Raw genomic sequence first — 25,534 nt, 5'->3', positions numbered from 1 at the left:
TGATTGAATCAGCCAATCAGATTCAAGTTCAATCCGATTGGCTGATCCAATCAGCCAATCAGATTGAGCTCACATTCTATTGGCTGTTCCGATCGGATTAAACTTGAATCTGATTGGCTGATTCAATCAGCCAATCAGATTTTTCCTACCTTAATTCCGATTGGCTGATAGAATCCTATCAGCCAATAGGAATTGAAGGGACACCATCTTGGATGACGTCCCTTAAAGGAGTCTTCATTCGTCGGTAGTCCGTCGGGAAAGAAGGATGTTCTGCGTCGGCGGGATGAAGATTCAAGACCCGGTTTCGAAGATGACCTCGCCCGGATAGAAGACTTCTTCAGCGCCTCTTGGAAGATGACCTCGCCCGGATGGAAGATTTCTTCAGCGCCGCTTGGAGGATCACTTCATCGGATGGAAGATTTCTTCAGCGCCCCTTGGATGATCACTTCTGCCGGTCCGGATGTCCTCTTCAGTTCCATCGGTAGCTCGGCTGAGTGAAGACAACTAAAGGTAGGATGATCTTCAGGGGATTAGTGTTAGGTTATTTTAAGGGTGGTTTGGGTTAGATTAGGGGTATGTGGGTGGTGGGTTTTAATGTTGGGGGGGTTGTATTTTTTTTTTACAGGCAAAAGAGCTGAACTCTTTGGGGCATGCCCCCGCAAAAGGCCCTTTTAAGGGCTGGTAAGGTAAAAGAGCTTTGAACTTTTTTAATGTAGAATAGGGTAGGGCATTTTTTTATTTTGTTTTTTTTTTATTTTATTAGGGGGCTTAGATTAGGTGTAAGTAGCTTAAAATTGTTGTAATATTTTTTTAAATGTTTGTAACTTATTTTTTTTATTTTTTGTAACTTAGCTTTTTTTATTTTTTGTACTTTAGTTAGTTTATGTAATTGTATTTAATTGTAGTTATTTGTAGGTAGTTTATTTAATTTATTTAATGATAGTGTAGTGTTAGGTTTAATTGTAACTTAGGTTAGGATTTATTTTACAGGTAATTTTGTATTTATTTTAGCTAGGTAGTTATTAAATAGTTAATAACTATTTAATAACTATTCTAACTAGCTAAAATAAATACAAAGTTACCTGTAAAATAAATATAAATCCTAAGATAGCTACAATGTAATTATTAATTATATTGCAGCTATCTTAGGGTTTATTTTACAAGTAAGTATTTAGTTTTAAATAGGAATAATTTATTTAAGTGTAGTGTAGTGTTAGGTGTAATTGTAACTTAGGTTAGTTTTTATTTTACAGGTAAATTTCTCTTTATTTTAGCTAGGTAAGCTATTAAATAGTTAATAACTATTTAATAGCTATTGTACCTAGTTAAAATAAATTGAAAGGTACCTGTAAAATGAAAATAAATCCTAACATAGCTACAATATAATTATTATTTATATTGTAGCTATATTAGGGTTTATTTTATAGGTAAGTATTTAGTTTTAAATAGGATTAACTTAGGCCTAGATTTGGAGTTTTGTCGGTAACGACCCGAAAAACTAACGCCGGCTTTTTTCTGGCCGCACCATAAAAATAACTCTGGTATCGAGAGTCCACATAAAGGCTGCGTTAGGCTCCAAAAAAGGAGCGTAGAGCACTTTTAACGCAGCTTCAACTCTCGATACCAGAGTTGCTTACGGATGCGGCCAGCCTCAAAAACGTGCTTGTGCACGATTCCCCCATAGGAAACAATGGGGCTGTTTGAGCTGAAAAAAAACCAAACACCTGCAAAAAAGCCGCGTTCAGCTCCTAACGCAGCCCCATTGTTTGCTATGCGGTAACACTTCCTACGTCTGCACTTAACACTCTAACATGTACTCCGAGCCTAAACACCCCTAACCTTACACTTATTAACCCCTAATCTGCCGCCCCGCTATCGCTGACCCCTGCATATTATTATTAACCCCTAATCTGCCGCTCCGTAAACCGCAGCTACTTACATTATCCCTATGTACCCCTAATCTGCTGCCCTAACATTGCCGACCCCTATATTATATTTATTAACCCCTAATCTGCCCCCCACAACGTCGCCTCCACCTGCCTACACTTATTAACCCCTAATCTGCCGACCAAATCTCGCCGCTATTCTAATAAATGTATTAACCCCTAAAGCTAAGTCTAACCCTAACACTAACACCCCCCTAAATTAAATATAATTTTAATCTAACAAAATTAATTAACTCTTATTAAATAAATTATTCCTATTTAAAGCTAAATACTTACCTGTAAAATAAATCCTAATATAGCTACAATATAAATTATAATTATATTAGAGCTATTTTAGGATTTATATTTATTTTACAGGTAACTTTGTATTTATTTTAACCAGGTACAATAGCTATTAAATAGTTAAGAACTATTTAATAGCTAAAATAGTTAAAATAATTACAAATTTACCTGTAAAAGAAATCCTAACCTAAGTTACAAATAAACCTAACACTAGACTATCAATAAATTAATTAAATAAACTACCTACAATTACCTACAATTAACCTAACACTACACTATCAATAAATTAATTAAATACAATTGCTACAAATAAATACAATTAAATAAACTACCTAAAGTACAAAAAATAAAAAAGAACTAAGTTACAAAAAATAAAAAAATATTTACAAACATAAGAAAAATATTACAACAATTTTAAACTAATTACACCTACTCTAAGCCCCCTAATAAAATAACAAAGCCCCCCAAAATAAAAAAAATGCCCTACCCTATTCTAAATTACTAAAGTTCAAAGCTCTTTTACCTTACCAGCCCTGAACAGGGCCCTTTGCGGGGCATGCCCCAAGAAATTCAGCTCTTTTGCCTGTAAAAAAAAACATACAATACCCCCCCCAACATTACAACCCACCACCCACATACCCCTAATCTAACCCAAACCCCCCTTAAATAAACCTAACACTAAGCCCCTCAAGATCATCCTACCTTGTCTTCACCATACCAGGTTCACCGATCGGTCCAGAAGAGCTCCTCCGATGTCCTGATCCAAGCCCAAGCGGGGGGCTTAAGAGGTCCATGATCCGGCTGAAGTCTTCATCCAAGCGGGCCAGAAGAGGTCTTCCATCCGATTGAAGTCTTCATCCAAGCGGCATACATCCGGAGCGAAGCGGCAGCATCCTGAAAACCTCCACCGCGGAACATCCATCCTGGCCGACGACTGAACGACGAATGACGGTTCCTTTAAATGACGTCATCCAAGATGGCGTCCCTCGAATTCCGATTGGCTGATAGGATTCTATCAGCCAATCGGAATTAAGGTAGGAATATTCTGATTGGCTGATGGAATCAGCCAATCAGAATCAAGTTCAATCCAATTGGCTGATCCGATCAGCCAATCAGATTGAGCTCGCATTCTATTGGCTGATCGGAACAGCCAATAGAATGCGAGCTCAATCTGATTGGCTGATTGGATCAGCCAATCGGATTGAACTTGATTCTGATTGGCTGATTCCATCAGCCAATCAGAATATTCCTAAAAGGAAAAAATGGAAGGCTGCTGAGCATCAGTAAAACGGTTAGTTTATTTCCAAATATAAAAAAATACACATAGAAGTGACCAAAGTGACCAAAGTCACAACAAACAGGGAAGGAGACAGCAGTCTTACATGTTTCACGCACACTTGCGCTTAATCATAGATGCTGGGAACAAGTATGGACAGCTGCTTCATTTAAAGGGACAACACACCAATAGAAACATTCATGTAATTAAGTCATGCAATCCTTGGTTATCAACTTATGCATTTGATTTGTAAAGTGTGTGTCCACATTCAATGATGCAGATCAGATAAAAACAAAATACAAAATACTTGTGAAGGGGGGACAAAATCTGGCACATATATGAAAGATACATATAACTATAATTTATAATATGAAAATGTTCAAGTAAGTAATATAAATATATATATATCCTCAAATAAAATAGTAGATAAGAAACAAATATATGTGTGATTGTCTACAAAGTATGAAACACCATGGAACCTGTGACATATTAACAAAGCATCACATTAAATTTGCAGGATAAATAAATGATATTCATGTATCCTTGTCAAAAAATATGTATATATCTCAAATGGAATAAACAAACAAATCAAATATACAAATGCAAATGTCACAGTTATCATAGGTTACTGCATATTGAAATTAACCCTTGAAATAGAGATTCTAGTAATATTCCATTGAGTATCAAAGACTACAAACTACAAAAATGTCTGCGATGCAGTTATTTGAGTATAGAGAGGGAGGGGGAGAAAAAAGAGTTATATGGAGAAAGGAATTTGAATAGAATAACTGAAACATATATACTAAAATATATACTAATATGAAAATATATGTATAGCTTTCAATATATTTCTCTCAATATGTTTAATAGTGTAAATTCCAGTTTAGTCAACAAAGTATCTCATATCCCACTCCAAATTGATACCCAGGGGAGACCTGGTCTTTAATTTATAAATCCAGAACAGTTCTTTCCTATCCAGGATTTTGGATTTATTACCCCCTCTAGGTGGTGTTCTTGCTAGGTCTATGATCTTAATTTTAATACTGGGTACATTGGTAAAGTGATGGAGATTAAACTCTCCCCCGGCTTAGTTAAAAATGAGACTAGATCTAATGCTAATTGGCTTAGGGGTGTAGGTAATTTTAGGGCACATCTCACGAATTGTTTAACCTGTGATACTATGGACTACACCAATAGGTTCAGTAGTAAGGTCACAGGTGAATCCTTTGAAATAGATTTTTATGCTACATGTCTTACTGACTATATGGTGTACTTATTGGATTGTAAACTTTGTGGGGCCCAATATGTGGGACAGTCGACCAGAACCCTTAGAGACCGAGCTAGGGAACATCTGAGAGATATAAAGAATTTTAATAAGGATTCGGCAGTAGCAAAACACTTTAATCTCCATCACTTTACCAATGTACCCAGTATTAAAATTAAGATCATAGACCTAGCAAGAACACCACCTAGAGGGGGTAATAAATCCAAAATCCTGGATAGGAAAGAACTGTTCTGGATTTATAAATTAAAGACCAGGTCTCCCCTGGGTATCAATTTGGAGTGGGATATGAGATACTTTGTTGACTAAACTGGAATTTACACTATTAAACATATTGAGAGAAATATATTGAAAGCTATACATATATTTTCATATTAGTATATATTTTAGTATATATGTTTCAGTTATTCTATTCAAATTCCTTTCTCCATATAACTCTTTTTTCTCCCCCTCCCTCTCTATACTCAAATAACTGCATCACAGACATTTTTGTAGTTTGTAGTCTTTGATACTCAATGGAATATTACTAGAATCTCTATATCAAGGGTTAATTTCAATATGCAGTAACCTATGATAACTGTGACATTTGCATTTGTATATTTGATTTGTTTGTTTATTCCATTTGAGATATATACATATTTTTTGACAAGGATACATGAATATCATTTATTTATCCTGCAAATTTAATGTGATGCTTTGTTAATATGTCACAGGTTCCATGGTGTTTCATACTTTGTAGACAATCACACATATATATGTTTCTTATCTACTATTTTATTTGAGGATAAATATATATTTATATTACTTACTTGAACATTTTCATATTATAAATTATAGTTATATGTATCTTTCATCTATGTGCCAGATTTTGTCCCCCCTTCACAAGTATTTTGTATTTTGTTTTTATCTGATCTGCATCATTGAATGTGGACACACACTTTACAAATCAAATGCATAAGTTGATAACCAAGGATTGCATGACTTAATTACATGAATGTTTCTATTGGTGTGTTGTCCCTTTAAATGAAGCAGCTGTCCATACTTGTTCCCAGCATCTATGATTAAGCGCAAGTGTGCGTGAAACATGTAAGACTGCTGTCTCCTTCCCTGTTTGTTGTGACTTTGGTCACTTTGGTCACTTCTATGTGTATTTTTTTATATTTGGAAATAAACTAACCGTTTTACTGATGCTCAGCAGCCTTCCATTTTTTCCTTTTGTACATTTTTTGCGGTAGTCCGCCGCTACCCTTTGGTTGGCTCCACACCATTTCCCCCTGCTCACATATGGTTTGATCCGCTCTGTTTCCTGTGCCTGGCGGACGATCACTGCAGCAGCACCTCTCTCTTCACTAATCAGAATATTCCTACCTTAATTCCGATTGGCTGATAGAATCCTATCAGCCAATCGGAATTTGAGGGACGTCATCTTGGATGACGTCATTTAAAGGAACCGTCATTCGTCGTTCAGTCGTCGGCCAGGATGGATGTTCCGCGGTGGAGGTCTTCAGGATGCTGCCGCTTCGCTCCGGATGGATGCCACTTGGATGAAGACTTCAATCGGATGGAGGACCTCTTCTGGCCCGCTTGGATGAAGACTTCAGCCGGATCATGGACCTCTTCAGCCCCCCGCTTGGGCTTGGATCAGGACATCGGAGGAGCTCTTCTGGACCGATCGGTGAACCTGGTATGGTGAAGACAAGGTAGGATGATCTTCAGGGGCTTAGTGTTAGGTTTATTCAAGGGGGGTTTGGGTTAGATTAGGGGTATGTGGGTGGTGGGTTGTAATGTTGGGGGGGGTATTGTATGTTTTTTTTTACAGGCAAAAGAGCTGAATTTCTTGGGGCATGCCCCGCAAAGGGCCCTGTTCAGGGCTGGTAAGGTAAAAGAGCTTTGAACTTTAGTAATTTAGAATAGGGTAGGGCATTTTTTTATTTTGGGGGGCTTTGTTATTTTATTAGGGGGCTTAGAGTAGGTGTAATTAGTTTAAAATTGTTGTAATATTTTTCTTATGTTTGTAAATATTTTTTTATTTTTTGTAACTTAGTTCTTTTTTATTTTTTGTACTTTAGGTAGTTTATTTAATTGTATTTATTTGTAGCAATTGTATTTAATTAATTTATTGATAGTGTAGTGTTAGGTTAATTGTAGGTAATTGTAGGTAGTTTATTTAATTAATTTATTGATAGTCTAGTGTTAGGTTTATTTGTAACTTAGGTTAGGATTTCTTTTACAGGTAAATTTGTAATTATTTTAACTATTTTAGCTATTAAATAGTTCTTAACTATTTAATAGCTATTGTACCTGGTTAAAATAAATACAAAGTTACCTGTAAAATAAATATAAATCCTAAAATAGCTCTAATATAATTATAATTTATATTGTAGCTATATTAGGATTTATTTTACAGGTAAGTATTTAGCTTTAAATAGGAATAATTTATTTAATAAGAGTTAATTAATTTCGTTAGATTAAAATTATATTTAACTTAGGGGGGTGTTAGTGTTAGACTTAGCTTTAGGGGTTAATACATTTATTAGAATAGCGGCGAGATTCGGGCGGCAGATTAGGGGTTAATAATTGAAGTTAGGTGTCGGCGATGTTAGGGAGGGCAGATTAGGGGTTAATACTATTTATTATAGGGTTAGTGAGGCGGATTAGGGGTTAATAACTTTATTATAGTAGCGCTCAGGTCCGGTCAGCAGATTAGGGGTTAATAAGTGTAGGCAGGTGGAGGCGACGTTGTGGGGGGCAGATTAGGGGTTAATAAATATAATATAGGGGTCGGCGGTGTTAGGGGCAGCAGATTAGGGGTACATAAGGATAACGTAGGTGGCGGCGCTTTGCGGTCGGCAGATTAGGGGTTAATAAGTGTAGGCAGGTGGAGGCGACATTGAGGGGGGCAGATTAGGGGTTAATAAATATAATACAGGGGTCGGCGGTGTTAGGGGCAGCAGATTAGGGGTACATAAGGATAATGTAGGTGGCGGTTGGCAGATTAGGGGTTAAAAATTTTTTTTCGAGTGTCGGCGATGTGGGGGGACCTCAGTTTAGGGGTACATAGGTAGTTTATGGGTGTTAGTGTACTTTAGGGCACAGTAGTTAAGAGCTTTAGAAACCGGCGTTAGCCCAGAAAGCTCTTAACTACTGACTTTTTTCCTGCGGCTGGAGTTTTGTCGTTAGATGTCTAACGCTCACTTCAGAAACGACTCTAAATACCGGAGTTAGAGAAATCCCATTGAAAAGATAGGATACGCAATTTACGTAAGGGGATCTGCGGTATGGAAAAGTCGCGGCTGAAAAGTGAGCGTTAGACCCTATTTTGAGTGACTCCAAATACCGGCGGTAGCCTAAAACCAGCGTTAGGAGCCTCTAACGCTGGTTTTCACGGCTAACGCCAAACTCTAAATCTAGGCCTTAGTTAATAATAGAAATATTATTTAGATTTATTTAATTAATATTTAAGTTAGGGGGGTGTTAGGGTTAGTGTTAGACTTAGGTTTAGGGGTTAATAATTTTATTACAGTGGCGGCGGTGTAGTGGGGGGCAGGATAGGGGTTAATAAATTTAATATAGGTTGCGCCAGGGTCAGGGAGCGGCGCTTTAGGGGTTAATACACTTATTATAGTTGCGGCAGGGTCAGGGAGCGGCAGTTTAGGGGTTAATAGGTATAGAGTAGCTTCCGGTGGGCTCCGGGAGCGTCGGTTTAGGGGGTAATAATTTTATTTAGTTGCGGCGGTGTAGGGGGGACAGATTAGTGGTGTTTAGACTCGGGGTACATGTTAGGGTGTAGACATCTCCCATAGAAATCAATGGGATGTCTGTCAGCAGCGAACTTGTACTTTCGCAATGGTCAGACTCCCATTGATTCCTATGGGATCCGCCGCCTCCAGGTACGCTGGGCCGTAAAAGTGCCGAGCGTACCTGCTAGTTTTTTGATAACTAGCAAAAGTAGTCAGATTGTGCCGTACTTGTGTGCGGAACATCTGGAGTGACGTAAGAATCGATCTGTGTCGGACGGAGCCGGCGGATCAAAGTTTACGTCACAAAATTCTACTTTTGCCGGTCTCTAGCCTTTGATAACTAAGGCAAATCAGCCTCGCCACAAATACGCTGCGGAATTCCAGCGTATTTGAGGTTGACGGCTTGATAACTACCCCCCATATCTTGTTCACTACAAAGTAGAATTTAACTCAACAGGGGCATCATTATACACGATAAACAAATTAGAGAGTCAAGAATAAAAAAGTGGATAACTAGGAAACTTTAAACAAGCATGAGTATCTAAATTTCATGCGACACATTTGAGAAATAACAAAATAGTTCTCTAGGGCAGCCAATAAGTCCACCCAAAACATAATGTATTTAAGGAGCTAGGGTACAGACCCTTTAGCAAATGCCTCTAGAAGTCTCTGGCTCAGTGTCCGGGAATAATAGTCTCTTTATAGTCCCCTTCTCCACTGCAGGGACATCATGAAATACAGTGTACGTGAATAAACATAAAGATAGTCTGAAAAGTTCAAGTGTCTAGTTGTGCATATCCACCGTTATAACCTGCGCATGTAACAGAAATATAGGCCTTGGCACGGTATCCTTTAGCAGTCATTACACATGCCGAAACACTAAACTCACACAACTCCAACTCAGAAGTAGCGCTCGGCATGCTACATTCTGCTAATGCAAACGCTCTTTCCTTAGGCCACTCCGGTCCAATATGAAACATAAAACACACAGTAAGTCTATGGTAGTTGGTGTATGATCTAGCTGCCGAGTGAAATTCAACAACTCTGTAGTATTAAAATATAAATAAAGCAAACAGTACTAGCTTTCCGATATTACTATGTATATAACCAGGAACAACAGGCTCCGCATTGTTCATCCTATACCCAATGGTTCAGGGAAGTCAATTCCTCCCACAGAGTCACAGAAGGCCAGTAAACATTGGCTCCAGTGGGATGTCGCTAACCCCATCTTGGGGTACATATTGACTGCCAAATTTATCGCCAGCAAGGTAGCTGCTCCCCAGGCAGATCGTCTCTCCAGAATCGCACGGTAAATGATCAAGTAGGTAGGAAGGCACTTATACCGTGTACCCCTCACAGCCTTCTCGCAGATCCGGGTAGCTGACTCTACAAGAGCCATTGTTCAAGTCTCCACTTTAACTTGTAATCCGGGTGGTGGATATTGGGGTTTTAGGATCTCGTCCCCAGTGTTCCCTGTAGTGTAAAAGTCAGGTTCTATATAATCTGTTCCGTTAGGCTGAAGCGCCATTTTCAGCTCATATGTAAGGGCAGCCTGGTACCTATCCATGCGGTCGCAAAGCTCCCTGAGAATATAAGTTGCAGGCAACATAATTTACACATATACCGGTGTTTGTTAGTGGAGCTGGGAGGGAGCCGTAGTCGATCAAAGATTTCTTGCTGGTCTCCACGTGGCTGAGAAGAAACAGCCCTACTCTGGGTCTCCAGGTAGAATAATGTCTAAAAAAACACAGATCAAACCTCAGAACGTCACCTGTAATCCTGGGCTTCTGAATCTTCTGAGCCCCTAGTAAAGCAACATTGGTCAGGAATTGAAGTCTGAATGGTCACCAAGCTTGACTTTTTTAAGTACTATAGCCGGAGCTGCTGAGATTTGCGACCATCCATCTCCTATGTTGGCTCCGCCCCCAGGATTTATAACATTTAACTCTTATACAACCATAGCAATATAAACAGGTTTCTGCAAAAGTGAATGGTCTTCATCTTTGTCTGAGTAGTGCTGGATGCTGGTGCTCACCCAAGGTCCCTGGGTGGCATAGGATTCTGAGGATACTACTTATTTAGACTATTATACACCTCCTAAAAGTAGCTGTGTTGTAATAGACCATTCTCTCTTGTCTACCTCATATGTACAGGTACTGTATAATTCTGTAAATAAAACTACTGATATTAGTAATGTTTATACATTATTTATAATAACTGTAGGACATCTTAGAGTGACTATTCCGCCTAGGTATATTTATATTTTAGTCTTTGTTGAACACGTGGAGTGGAGATCACCTTTATAATTATTTGTATTTATGTCTATGTTGAGCATATTTTTCCATATACTTCATAATTATAGGATAATTGTGCGTCGATACCTTCTATAGGTTTAATTATGTTATTATATACATCTTCTATAATATTGTTCTGATAATATTTGTTGGGTTCTCCTATTTATATAACTCATTATTAACAAATTGAGGTCCAAAGGAGGCATCTAAGATTTGTGGAGAACTTTCCCATCCCTTAACTTAACAGAAAAAAGTGAGGTCTATTTTATGTATATAGAAATGTATTTGTGATGTAACAAATCTGACTGCATATTTACATCTATATCTTTGATGGTATTCTTTCTCTAAGGATGTTACTAATGCTCTTTGAAGTATTAAATGTATGTAATTTTACCTTTTTCAACCTCAATAAAAAAATTATAACAAAAACAAAAAAAAAATATTTTTGATCAGAGCTGCTTACATCCTATTAAATGATTTGAACAGCCACTAGGATTTTAGCAGCTATAATTCCTATTGGCTGATTCAAAATTTTCAGCCAATAGGAATGCAATACTACCCCCAGTATAAAAGGGGTACCTTGCATTTCAATCCTCAGTGTGCGGCAGATGATCACATGAAGATGACCTCCACGTTGGATCGATGGACCTCCACCTGGACCTCTGCCTTGGACCTCCACCTGGACCTCCGCCTTGGACATTCTCCTGGATCTTCGCCTCCGCACATCGACCGCTCCGCCTCTGCAGGGATGAAGATGTTGGGCCCTCGATGGATGAAGATGGAGCTGCCTGGATGAAGATGCCACCTGGATGAAGATGGAGCTGCTGGGAGGAAGATCGTTCAAGCGGGACTTCAACAACTGTGAGTACCTGAAGAGGGGTTAGTGTTAGGTTTTTTTAAGGTTTTTTGGGGTGTTTTTTTTAGATTAGGGTGGGCACTCTTAAAAGCGCTGAATGCCCTTTTAAGGGCAGCATAAAAGCTGAATGCCATTTTCAGGGCAATTACCATGCAAATGCCCTTTTCAGGGCAATGGGTAGATTAGGTTTTTTAGATAGTTTTTTTTTTAGAAAAAGAGCTGATATACACATTTTAATAGGGTCTACAACAAAGATTATACAAGTTTCAAATGGACTATTATTAAAACAGTAAATGTGGGGAGGAGAGGAGACAGGGACCATGCCTTGGCAAAATGAGAGGTCTATTGGATTTTTCAGCTATGGACAAGGTTTTCTAACGGCCTCAATTCAGAATATGACCTAATTATTATTTTTATTATTTATTATTATTTTTGGAATTAGTATGAGGTAGGGGTCATATACATGCATTAAAAGGACAATAAAAATTATAATATCTTGTAGAGTTTATTCTTAATATTTTTTGGATTATATGCTATTGGAGGTATTGTATACAGATTAAATATAAAATATTAATGTCCTATGTAAAGTATATATTAAGTCTGCATAAGGTTTTGTATCTCTATAGAATTTACGGAAATTGTACAACAGGAGAATATAAGCTAATTGAATGTGTTATAGCACAATTCAATTTTTGTCCATAATAGCTGTTATTTGGGAATTGTATATAGATCAAAGTCAAATTATTAATGTATCATTGAAATTTTTAAATAAGTCTGTATATGATGTTGTATTTCAATGGAAAAAATGAAACTGTACATATAGGAATATATGCAAATTGTATGTGTTATTGCAGGATTTATTATTATTGTGCATAATATTTGATGATTTATAGATAGGTGGTTGCAATCTAAAACCTAAATGTATGTATTAAGCCATTTAAAATAGATTTTGACAGGCTACTAGTGAACTAGCAATATTACTATGGGCACATACTAACTATTTAGAGTAGGTACATTATATGCCAAATGTAAACACCATTTATAAATTTATGAACATTGTGACAGATATATCAGTTACAAACGAAGTATATACTACATTTACTGCATGAACAGAGTTATGTTTAAGCCACACAATAATTATATTGGTGCTCAATTGAGGTGGTATACCTTTAATGTGAGCCTCTAATTAGGAGTTATTAACTTCCTGCCCATTAGTGAATGAAATGGTTTTACCCTCTTTTTAAGCCCATATGCAGAAGGTAAATCTAGAGAGCTATGAGTATGGCCCTTTTGCCAAAACTCGTAAGCTTTACTACAAGCTAAAGGGCATTGTTATGTTCATGTTTTAAAAAGCTAATAAAGAACTGTTTTTACTAAGTTGCTGCTTCTCCGAAATCATTTTTTGAAAGTGTTAATTGGCCTAATTGGAGAGAGAGCAGCACTGATCCCAGGAAGCTGATTGCACTTTGAATTGAGTACCCAAAAGGTCATCGCTCTGATTGGAGCCGAACAAGAATTGAGCAACCACTTTATCCCCAGAAAGCCGGCCACGACCAGTGATGTCATCACTTGGAGCAGAGGCTTGTGGAGACACAGCAGTGAACGAGCCGCAACAGAACCGTGAGTGTGAAAAGCTTGCAGAGCATAGCAGCTCTAAGTACACGATAGCACAAAAGTACCTCACTGCTACATAGAGCCTAGGAGAAGGGTCTCCCTAACGGCTGGATTATATATCTATAGAAGCGTGGCCATGAAGCGGGGGTAAGTGGTGGTTTCCATTTCTTACTAGCATGTTCTTGAACTATCTAAAGGGGACACTGTGAGCAGATAAATCTTGGGGAAAACACATACATAGAATGGATTTGTGTGCGGATGCTGCAGGTGCACTCAGGGTCTCCTCTCGATGGGGAATTGTAAGTTTATCTTTAGGGAAATGCCCTACAAAAGGCCCTTTTAACGGCTAATGGTAGTTTATTCTATATTATGCTTCTTTTTATTTTGGGGTATTTTTTTAAATGGGTATTAGAATAGGAATACTTTTTATTATTTTGGATAATTTGTTTGCTATTTTGTGTAATGTTTTTTTTTTCGTTTTGGGTGGGTTTTTAGATTAGGGGTTTGGCATTTCATTAAAGCTGAATGCCCTTTTAAGGGCAGGGAAAAAAGCTGAATGCCCTTTTAAGGTCAATGCCCATACAAATGCCCTTTATAGGGCAATAGGTAGATTAGATTTTACTTTATTTTGAACTAGTATTTTTAGGGCAATTCCCTACAAAAGGCTTTTAAAGGGCCTACAAAAGGCCCTTTTAAGGGCCCTTGGTAGTTTATTATAGATTAGGGTTTTTTATTTTTGGGGTGTTTTTTTAGGAATACATTTTATTGTTTTGGATAATTTTGTTTGTTATTTTTTGCAATGGTAGTTTTTTTGTGGTAATTTTAATGTTTTGATTTTTTGTAATGTTAGGTTTTAGTGTAAGGCAGCTTAGGTTTTATTTCACAGGTAAGTTTGTATTTATTTTAATTAGGTAGTTAGCAAATAGTTAACAATTATTTACTAACTAGTCTACCTTGTTAAAATAAATACAAACTTACCTGTGAAATAAAAATGAAACCTAAGCTAGCTACAATATAACTATTAGTTATATTGTAGCTAGCTTAGGTTTTATTTCACAGGTAAGTATGTATTTAGTTTTAAATAGGTATTATTTAGTTAATAAATGTATCTTTATTTTAGCTCTATTTTAATTATGTTAAAGTTAGGGGGTGTTAGGTTTAGGGTTATGGTTACGGTTAGGGTTAAGTTTAGGGTTACGGTTAGGGTTAGGGTTAGGTTTAGGGGTTTATAGTTTAATTATTATTATTATTATCAGGTATTTGTAGAGCGCCAACAGATCCGCAATGCTGAATTTAGGTTGTTGCGAAGTGGGGGGCTGGTGGTTTAGGGGTTAATAGGTTTATTTAGTGGTAGTGATGTGGGAGGCCAGAGGTTTAGGGGTTAATAGCTTTATTTAGTGGTGGCGATGTTGGGTAGTGGCGGAATAGGGGTTAATAGCTTTATTATAGTGTGGGGGATATTGGGGTGCAGAGGAATAGGGGTTAATAACTTTAGTATAGTGGCAGCGATATCGGGAGAGGCAGATTAGGGGTTAATATATTTATTTAGGTGGCAGCGATATCGGGAGCGGCAGATTAGGGGTTACTAACTTTATGTAGGTGTAGGCGATGTCGGGGGGGAGGCAAATTGGGGGTGTTTAGAAGTGGGGTTTATGCTAGGGTGTTTAAACGTTACTTTTTTTTCCCCATAGACATCAATGGGGCTGCGTTACGGAGCTTTTCATTCCGCGATTGCAGGTGTTAGTTTTTTTTCTAACCCACTCTCCCCATTAATGTCTATAGGGAAAGCATGCATGAGCATGTCAAAACAGCGCTTGTATTTTGTGCGGTATGGAGCTCAACACAAAACCATATCGCACTCACAAGCCGGCTGTTTTAAAACTTGTAAAGGCAGCGCTATGCAGGGTGAAAGAATGCAACTTTTGTTGCGTTCGTTAAAAACCCTCTAACACGCATAACTCATAATCTACCTGAAAATGTGGTGCATAGCAGCAATTAGCAGACCTCTAATTGGCAAAAACAATGGCAAAGCCATGCATGTCTGTTGTTTCTGAACAAACGGGACCCCAGATAAGCTTTTACAACCATTTGTTTTATGACCACAGTAATTGTGTGTAAATAATTTCAATGAGAACCCCAAAATTTGTTAAAAGTGGGTTGTATTCTAAAAAAATATATAGTTAGTGTTATTAGTAAATTTTAAAAAAAAGGTTCTATTTCTGTTTAAATTGGTGTATAGCAAAAATGCTAAAAAATCTCTGGTATTATAGGCGAGTTTTTCTCTTAGGGGGTTACAGGTACAGAATATTGTGAAGGCCTTGCTACAGGGTACTGCTGTGCAGAAAAAGACTAACAGGCAAGCTGCAGCTGTTATAGCAGCCCAGAACGAAACTAACAGGCTCCTAGCTTTGTAAATCGGAACATTGAGTGAGACATAAAAAGAGATCCTTGAATGCTTTACTACCCAGCAAATACAACCTCAAGCAGAAAGAGTGAGCTGGATATTCCAGATGATGATGTGGAGATCAACCTGTGTCTTTATAACAAACAGCCACCCATGAATCCTGGCCTTTGTGAAATGCTAGGATTTACCATTGAAACAAATAAAGGGGACTTTCATTCATGACGTATAAAATACTTCATGCTTAAAGTTCCTTTATTTGTTTGCTCCCAAGCTTACATTCTTGCTTTTCAAATAAAGATAGCAAGAGGTTGAATAAAAATTGATAATAGAAGTACATTAAAAAGCTGCTTAAAATTGCTGCTCTATCTGAATCATGAAATAAACTATTTGAGTTTAGTATCCTTTAACTCTAAACACTTACACACACAGTTTTACTCTCTCTCTCTCTCTCTCTCTCTCTCTCTCTCTCTCTCTCTCTCTCTCTCTCTCTCTCTCTCTCACACACACACACATATATATTTACATTCATACACACACAGACAGTTATACACACAGAGATACAGTGATATACTCTCACTCATGGACACACAGACTTAAATTCACACATACTCTTCATCCCTCACATGCACACACCAAAAACACAGTTATATTATTATTATTATTATCAGGTATTTGTAGAGCGCCAACAGATTCCGCAGCGCTGTAAACATAGTCGGTGTACAGGATAGCTTTGTAGGGGTCATGTGGGTAGAGGACCCTGCCGAGAGTTTCACTGTTGTAGTCGACTTTTATGAAGCAATCTGTAAACAGCTGGGCCCATAGGCTTACAATCTAAGGGGTTCAAGGGGAAAGCAATGGCGTTAGGAATAGTAAACTTTTTAGGGAGTGCTTGAAGCTATTAAAACTAGGGGAGAGTCTTATGGAGCGAGGCAGGGAATTCCACAAGATGGGGGCCAGTCTGGAGAAGTCCTGTAAACGTGAATGTGAGGAAGTAACAAGAGAGGAGGAGAGGAGGAGATCCTGAGCTGATCGAAGGGGACGGGAGGGAGAGTATCTAGAGACAAGTTCTGAGATGTAGGGGGGAGCAGTGCAGTTGAGAGCTTTATATGTCAGGGTGAGGATTTTATGTTTAATCCTAGAGGCAAGAGGAAGCCAGTGAAGGGATTGGCAGAGAGGTGCAGCAGATGAAGAGTGACGAGTAAGGAAGATGAGCCTGGCAGAGGCATTCATAATGGATTGCAAAGGAGCTATGCGGCAGCTAGGTAGACCAGAGAGGACGGAATTGCAGTAGTCGAGGCGGGAAAGGATGAGAGAGTGGATTAAAATCTTGCTTGTATCTTGTGTAAGGAAATGTCTAATTTTAGCAATGTTTTTAAGGTGGAAGCGGCAGGCTTTAGCCAAGGACTGAATGTGAGGAGTGAAGGAAAGATCTGAGTCAAGTGTGACCCCAAGACATCGGGTGTGCGGGGTAGGGGTAATGATGGAATTATCAACAGTTATTGAAATTTTGGGGGTGGAGACATTGGAAGAAGGGGGAAAAATAAGGAGTTCAGTTTTGTAGAGATTTAGCTTAAGGTAGTGAGAGGACATCCAAGATGAGATGTGAGAAAGACAGTTAGTGACACGGGTTAGTAAGGAAGGAGGTAGGTCTGGTGCAGAGAGGTAGATTTGGGTGTCATCGGCATACAAATGGTATTGAAACCCATGGGACTTTATTAAGGAACCTAGTGATGACGTGTAGATTGAAAAGAGAAGGGGACCAAGGACAGAGCCTTGAGGTACCCCAACAGAAAGTGGTAACGGGGCAGAGGATGTTCCGGAGAAGACTACACTAAATGTACGGTTAGTCAGATAGGAAGAGAACCACGAGAGAGCTGTGTCACAGATGCCGAATGATTGGAGGGTTTGGAGCAGAAGAGGGTGGTCAACAGTGTCAAAGGCTGCAGACAGGTCAAGGAGGATAAGCAGAGAGAAGTGGCCTTTGGATTTTGCTGTAAACAGGTCATTGGTAACCTTGATAATTGCTGTCTCTGTAGAGTGATGGGAACGAAATCCAGATTGCTGTGGGTCAAGAAGAGAGTTTAGTGTAAGGAAATGGGATAGACGTGCGTAAACTAGCTTTTCGAGGAGCTTTGAGGCAAGAGGGAGTAGGGAAATAGGGCGCTAATTGGAAGGGGAGGTTGAATCAAGGGAAGGTTTTTTGAGGATATGTGTGACCAGTGCATGTTTAAGAGATGAGGGAAATATACCAGTGCTGAGGGAGAGGTTGAAAATGTGTGTGAGTATGGGGGTGAGGGTAGAAGAGAGGGAGGGGAGTAGCTGTGAGGGGATGGGGTCGAGGGGACAGGTAGTGAGGTGGGAGGACAGTATAAGGGCAGAAACTTCATCCTCATTAACAGGGGCAAAAGAGCTGCATTTTTGGATATTTGGGTTTTGGGTGATCGTGAGCTTTTGAGGGGGTGGGAGATTGGAAGTATGTTGAGAGCTGATTTCACTTCTGATGGAGTCAATTTTGTTTTTGAAGTGGCTTACAAAATCTTGAGCTGAGAGAGAGGTTGTGTTAGGAGGTGGGGGTGGGTGGAAAAGAGTGTTGAACGTGGAGAACAGACGTTTAGGGTTAGAGGAAAGAGTAGAGATGAGATTAGAAAAATATTGTTGCTTATAAAGATTAAAGGCAGAATAGTAGGAGTTCAGGATGAACTTGTAGTGAAGAAAGTCAGCTGAACTCCGAGATTTCCTCCAATGTCGCTCAGCAGTACGGGAGCATCTGCGTAGGTATTGTGTCAGAGGAGTATGCCAGGGCTGAGGATGAGAGTGTGGTTTCTGAGCTAAGGTTGGATGGGCCAGAGTGTCAATGACCGATGTAAGGGTGGAATTATACTGGCAGACAGATTGGTCAGGGCAGGAAAAGGAGGTGATGGATGAGAGGAGAGGTTTGAGAGAGCTAGCGAGCTGATGCAGATCTAGTGACTTCTGTGAAGTTTGGTGTGAGGGGTAGAGGGAGGGGGAGTTGTAGGTAGGGAAGTGATGTTGCAAGTTAGGAGATGATGGTCAGAGAGAGGAAAAGGGGAGTTTGTTAAATTTGAAAGAGTGCATTGATAGGTGAAAATCAGATCAAGGGAATGACCGTGTTTGTGAGTGGGAGAGTCAGTCCATTGTGACAGGCCAAAAGAGGAAGTCAGTTGAAGAAGTTGTATTGCAGAGGAGGCATTGGGATTGTCAAGAGGGATGTTAAAGTCACCAAGAATGAGGGCAGGGGTGTCTGAGGAATGGAAATAAGGAAGCCAGGCAGCAAAGTGATCTAAAAATTGAGTTGGGGATCCAGGGGGGCGGTATATGACTGCAACACGTATAGAGAGGGGAGAAAATAACCGAATCATGTGTGCTTCAAATGAAGAAAATGTGAGTGAAGAGAAGGGCTGTATTTGTTGGAATGTGCAACGAGAGGAAAGTAAAATACTGACACCACCTCCTTGTCTATTGCCAGACCTAGGAGTGTGGCTGAAATGGATACCCCCATGTGACAGTGCAGCAGTGGATGCTGTGTCTGAAGCAGAGAGACAGGTTTCTGTAAGAGCCAGAAGGTTAAGAGAGTGGGAGATAAAGAGATCATGGATAGAAGTGAGCTTGTTGCAAACAGAGCGAGAGTTCCAGAGTGCACAAGTGAAGGGGGAGGGGTTTTTAGATGTAAGAGGAATGCGATTAAGGTTACCAGAGTTTAGTTTATGAAGTCTATTGAAAGGCACACAAGGATGTGAAAGGCTAGGAGGTTGTGAGGGACCAGGATTAGGGGAGATGTCGCCAGCAGCTAGTATGAGCAAGAGGGAGAGTGACATGAGATGAGAAGCAGATTTGCAGTAATGAGACTGTTGTTTGGCTGAAGTGCAGGGGGGAGAGAGAGTGTTTAGGAATAGGTAAAGTTTATGAGTACAAAAGTAAGGTGAGTATAAGAGAGATGGGCTAATGAACAGTGCAGGTGGAGAGGGAGAAGGAGTAAGTGAATAATGGAGTTTGTTATAGAGACAAGAGGTAGCAAAAAGGAATATGAAGATGAAGATAAAGTTATATACTCTCACACACAGAAACACAACTTTTCTACACACAGACATAGGTACATTTTAGATAACTTTATTTAAGCACTTTTTTTGCTAACTTTAGCACTCATAGGATTTTTCACATAATGTAGCAATAAATGTTTATGTGTTTGCTCGGTATATACATTTCTTGGCAAACTCAGCCAGTGAAGTACATACTGATTTGCCTTTGAGTTTATTTGAAAACATACCTGTTTATTTTTAGTTAGAAGGTTTAAACTTGATGTATGAGAATTAGATCTTGTAAGGCCAGGTGTATTTGTGCATATTGCATATGTGTAATATAATTTTTTTGAATAAAAATGGTAAATTCAGATATATTAAGGTAAAATATATAGATTTAACAGGATACAGGTTTTATGTTGCATTTACATTTATATACTCATACAAAGCACAACTAAATACCATGTCACAGATGCCAATTAGATGGGGCTGTTATATAGCGATGTAAGCTCATATGAGACTAGTATTCTGTGTCTTGGAGAACTGTATGTATGGTACGTGAGCACTGCGGTTGCACAGTAAAGGCTCATAAACAAAACTGGCATAAACAAAAGGATCACTTAATCAATCATGTAGGCACTCACTTTCATGGCTCTCTGATGCATTTGATCTGCAGCTACACTAATCGTTCTGTGAGGGTTAAAGGGCAACAAAAGCTTGGAGGGAAATATTTATAGGGGCACTTCCTGTTACTGGAACTTCTCTCAACTTCTCTCAATGCTCAGCTGCAAAAAACCCCCACTGTCTGCACAGTCTACTATGCAGGTTTTCTTAGAGGGGGAACTGTGCAGACTGGGTGACAGTGAAGTGCCAAGCAGACAACCACCTTGTCAATGGTGCTGACTAAACACTCATGCACTCATGCTGGCCCAGCACTGCAAGCTTCAAGCCTAGTAGGAGACAGAGGCACAGGAGCAGTCTGGCCAGCTATGATCACTGAAGTGCCGGTAAAATACCAGCTGGTTGGCAGCTGCTTTGGGCCCCACAACAAAGACTGGGCCCAGGGCAGCTGCCCCTTTTGCCCTGCCTTAAAGACGGCCGTGGCGGGTAGGCATAAAAATCTTATTATGACCTGGAAGAGGAAACTGCTGCAGACTACCCACAACTAAAGGCTGATATTCTGCCCCACTTGGGTGTGACAGTGGCTATAAGTGCTCAGCTCTGTAATGAAGGGAAAGCACCAAGATCACAGATGTTCAACCTTATTCATCCGGCCTGGAAATGGCTCAAAATGGAAAGCCAAACTCCTGCACAGGTCATGGAGACCTTGGTGCTAGACAGATATTTAAGATAACTTCCTATGGCTTTCATGAATGGGTCAGTCAAGGAAACCCCACAACTTACTATAGTATGGTAGCTAAAGTGTACTGATATCTTTCTGCAAAGGACTTGAAAAAATCTTCTACTAAGATATTAGCTTTGATTCCAAGGCCAAAACTCCAAAAGGGTGAGCCTGCAGCAGAGACTGTATAGAAAGTGAGTTTGCAAATACAGAATCTAGGGACCACACTATGGTTAAAGAAGTTCGCTTTGGGGGAAATTCCATAACATGCTTTAAAGGTGTGGTAGAAAATGACATGTCAGGGCAAGGTACCCTAACATTCCAGAGCCGATGCATTGTTAACTAGGGGAAAAACCTATAATCTTTTGTGGACTACAATGTTTAGATGCATGGTGGATAGTTCACATACAGTGCAATTGAATAACCAAGAGAAAAGGGCACTAGTTGACTCTGGTAGTGCCTTAACTCTGGTTGCTGTGCCTTAACTCTGGTTGCTGGTGGCATAGTCAAGCCTGCTTATGTTCAAAAGCATAAAACAATGGGGGTGCTTTGTATTCATGGGTGCACTGTATGATATCCTACTGCCAATATAGAGGGTCTTGTGCATGGTAGACTGGTAAAGATCTCAGCAGTAGTAGAACCTTAACCACCCTATCCTGTAGTCATAAGGAGGAACTTCCATGACTTCAGCTCTCTTTTACATTTCCCAATAATGTCAAAACAGGAGGAACCTGTGGGTGAACAAGGAGGTACTGGTATTCATGAGATGTCTCTCCTTCACTCACCCCAACTTGTATTTTGCAAACCCTAAAAAGAGGTAAACCGGATGGGAATTCAGAGAGAGCAGATTGAGATTTAATAAAGCTGTAAACAAAATGTTGTTCAACAAGGGGGCAAACAGTCCAGTAAAGGTGTGGCCACACAATGTAATAAAGATGACAAAGAGGTTGACAAGGTTCAGGATTGTGAATCTGGTGTGAGTGACTGAAGAATATTGGATACTTCCAATAGCAGTTTAAGTGAGACCAGACAAATCCTTTGTTACAGAATACTAGAAGCAGAGTGGAGGAGGTGAATGGCATACCCATAGAGGGACACTCAAAAAATGTGTACCCCTATTTCATTCTCAAATATCCTTTACAGGGTAACCTCAGATAATGGTCAAGAGATTGAATGACTAGTTGAGACTTCCTCCTATACCAAAAAGGTGCTTGATTTTTCTCACTTTCACCTCTAGGGTGGCACTTGGGAGTGGAGAAACCCCTAACATAGTTATTTTGACCAAGAGTGTATGATGATATTAAAAGGTATTGTGTTTTTTGCCTTGGATGCCAATTGCCCTAACCAAAACCCAAACTAAAGGCCCCACTCATACCTCTCCCTATAATCATTGTGCCATTTAAAAGGATTGTCTTGGACCTAGTGGGTCCATTGGAAAAAAAGGCAATGCTTCATGTAAATCTCATTTTGACAAAGATAGATATAGATGCCTGTACATTCACAGTGGGTGACAAACAGGCTCATTCCCTGACCGCAGAGCAGTCAGTGTCAATTTATATAGAAATGACCACTAAACAAGAAGAAAAGGCTAGAAGCTTGGTTGAGATGAATATCGATGTCTTCTAAACAATACTTGACAGAACCCAAGAGATTACGCATGACATTATGACAGAGCCGGGAGTTACACCATACCATTTCCCTGAGGCAAAAAGGGAAGCTGTAAGGGCCGAAGTTAAGAAAATGCTCGACCTATGGGTGATAGAGGAATTGCAAAGTAACTGGTCAAGTACAATTGTTCTAATGACTAAACCTGATGGTTCTCTTATATTCTGTAATGATTTTAGAAAATTAAATGAGATCTCTAAGTTTGATGCATATCCAATGCCCCATGTCGACAAATTAGTAGAGAGATTAGCAAAGGCCAGGTTTCTCTCTGTATTGGACCTGACAAAAGGTTATTGGCAGATACCATTAACAGAGCGTGCCAGAGATAAAACCAAATTTGCTACTCCCGATGGTCTTTTTCAGTATAGAATAATTACTTTTGGTCTCCATGAAGTGCCAACAACCTTTCGAAGGTTGATGGACAAATTGCTTATACCTCATGCCACATATAATGCTGAAGACTTGATTATTCATAGCCCAGACTGGGTTTTGCAGCTAAATAAAAATGCAGGCGGTGTTAGACACATTAAGAAAGGCAGAGCTGAAAGCCTGCCCTTCTAAATGTAACATCGGTTTGTCTGAGGCAAAAAAATTGGTCAGTAGAGAAATGGTAAAGCCCCACCTTGACAAGGTAGAATCTATACAAAACTGACCCAGGCCACTGAGGAAGATGCAAGTAAGAGACTTTTTAGGAGTTGAAGGCTACTACCGGAGGTTCATTTCCCATTTATTCACAAGAGCTGCTTCCCTTACTGACCTTACTATAGCAAGTAGCCCAGACACAATAAGGTGAGGCAGCAAGGCTGAAGAGTCTTTTTCTGATCTAAGTGCAGCACTCTGCAAAGAGCCCTCTTTGTGGCACCTGACTCTAGTAAGGAATTCTTCTTCCAGACAGATACCTCTGGGATTGGTTTAGGTGCAGTACTCTCCCAATATGTTGATGATGAGGAACATAAATATATTGCCAAAACAATATCAAAAGGTGCAGTATAAGGGTAGGATAAGGTATATCTGTAAACTAATCAGTAGGTAACCAGATAGAGTTGTTACAAATAAAATACAGTATCAATTATGGAATGTATAAGAGAGAAAGTCCCAGTGGCAGTGATTGTCCAAAAACAGGCCATGCTCCCAATAATACGATGATCAGTAGCAATGTTTTGAAAGACAAAAGGAGAGTCACCTCATAGTGCAGTCCAGTGTGACTAATAGAAGGTATATTGAATAAGACAAAGGCAAACTCAAAACTGGAGAAGGCACACACAGTGCCAAACAACCAGGTTGAGTGCCAAACAAGCAGGTCGAGACTTCAGAGCTTCCGTCACAAGGGTCCCAACCTGACTAAGACTCACTCCACACGTACGTCAGAAGGCTCAGGGCAGGGTTCGTCAGGAGATCCCAAAGAAAACACATTTAATACTGCTCCATGCTGATCTTCTTCACCAACTTTGTAAAACATAGAAAGTGCAATGAGAACACTTTTTCTTTATTTTTAAAAAGACCACCCACTTTACACTGATTGCCTTATGCTCCTGTCATTTTTAGGTGGTGATAGAAATGGCAGTCACCTAATTTAATTACTATATGGGTGACAGCAGATCCAAATGAGATGGGGAAACAAACACCATATGAAAAATACCCATTAAATAAAACAGGGATCTTATTCCACACTAGGTAGCAGTTATTTACGATAGTAATTGCATATGACTCTCTACTAGAGGAGATTAAGGTACAATAAACTGTCCTAAAACCATCTAAGCCCAAAAATTGTCAAAGACCCATAATAACAGGCTGTTATATTGACCTGGCTATCCGTGACTATCATAGCAGCAATGGCCACTTGCATATCAATCAAAATCATGGATGGTAAGCCCATATCTTGCCCCCACACAAAGACAGAAATAAATCTAAAGCACCATCTTTGAAAGAGGACATTTTTTCTCTTTCAACGAGTGGTTCCCTGTCCATCTGCCTTCTATGTTAATCTCATCACACTGATAAATACATTAAAGCTTTTTACAGATATGCTCTCAAGTGTTCAGCATATGGATAATGTGACTTTAATTAACCCTACTTGATATTGCCTCAATTACAATTAACCCTGTACACATTTTATTGATTTGCATAATATACTGAAACTTTTTAGTGGAAAATAGCACCTATCACTACTACTTGGGAACAGTTGCAATGTTGGTGTTAGCTACCTAGAAATATATTACATTCTTAACATGCCTATCATGTACACTAACCGACCACTTTATTAGGTACACCTGTTCAATTGCTTGGTAACACAAATTGCTAATTAGCCAATCACATGGAAGCAACTCAATGCATTTAGGCATCTAGGCGTGGTGAAAACGAGTTGCTGAAGTTCGAACCGAGCATTAAAATGGGGAAGAAAGGGGATTTAAGTGACATTGAAGTGACATGGGCTAGTCTAAATATTTAAAAAAAAACAGCTGATCTACTGGGATTATCACGCACAACCATCTTTTACAGAGAATGGTTTATAGAGAATGGTCCGAAAAAGAGAAAATATCCAGTGAGTGGCAGTTGTGTGGACGACAGTGACTTGTTAATGTCAGAGGAGAATAGGCAGACTGGTTTGAGATGATAGAAAGGCAACAGTAACTCAAATAACCACTAGTTACAACCAAGGTATTCAAAATATCATCTCTGAAGGCACAACACATCAAACCTTGTTGCAGATTGGCTACAGCAACCGAAGACCACACCGCGTGCCATTCCTGTCAGCTAAGAACAGAAAACTGAGGCTACAATTTGCACAGGCTCACC

Source organism: Bombina bombina, chromosome 4 (assembly GCF_027579735.1).
Source record: "Bombina bombina isolate aBomBom1 chromosome 4, aBomBom1.pri, whole genome shotgun sequence".
Lineage (NCBI taxonomy): Eukaryota > Metazoa > Chordata > Amphibia > Anura > Bombinatoridae > Bombina > Bombina bombina.
This window is presented reverse-complemented; position numbering follows the sequence as displayed.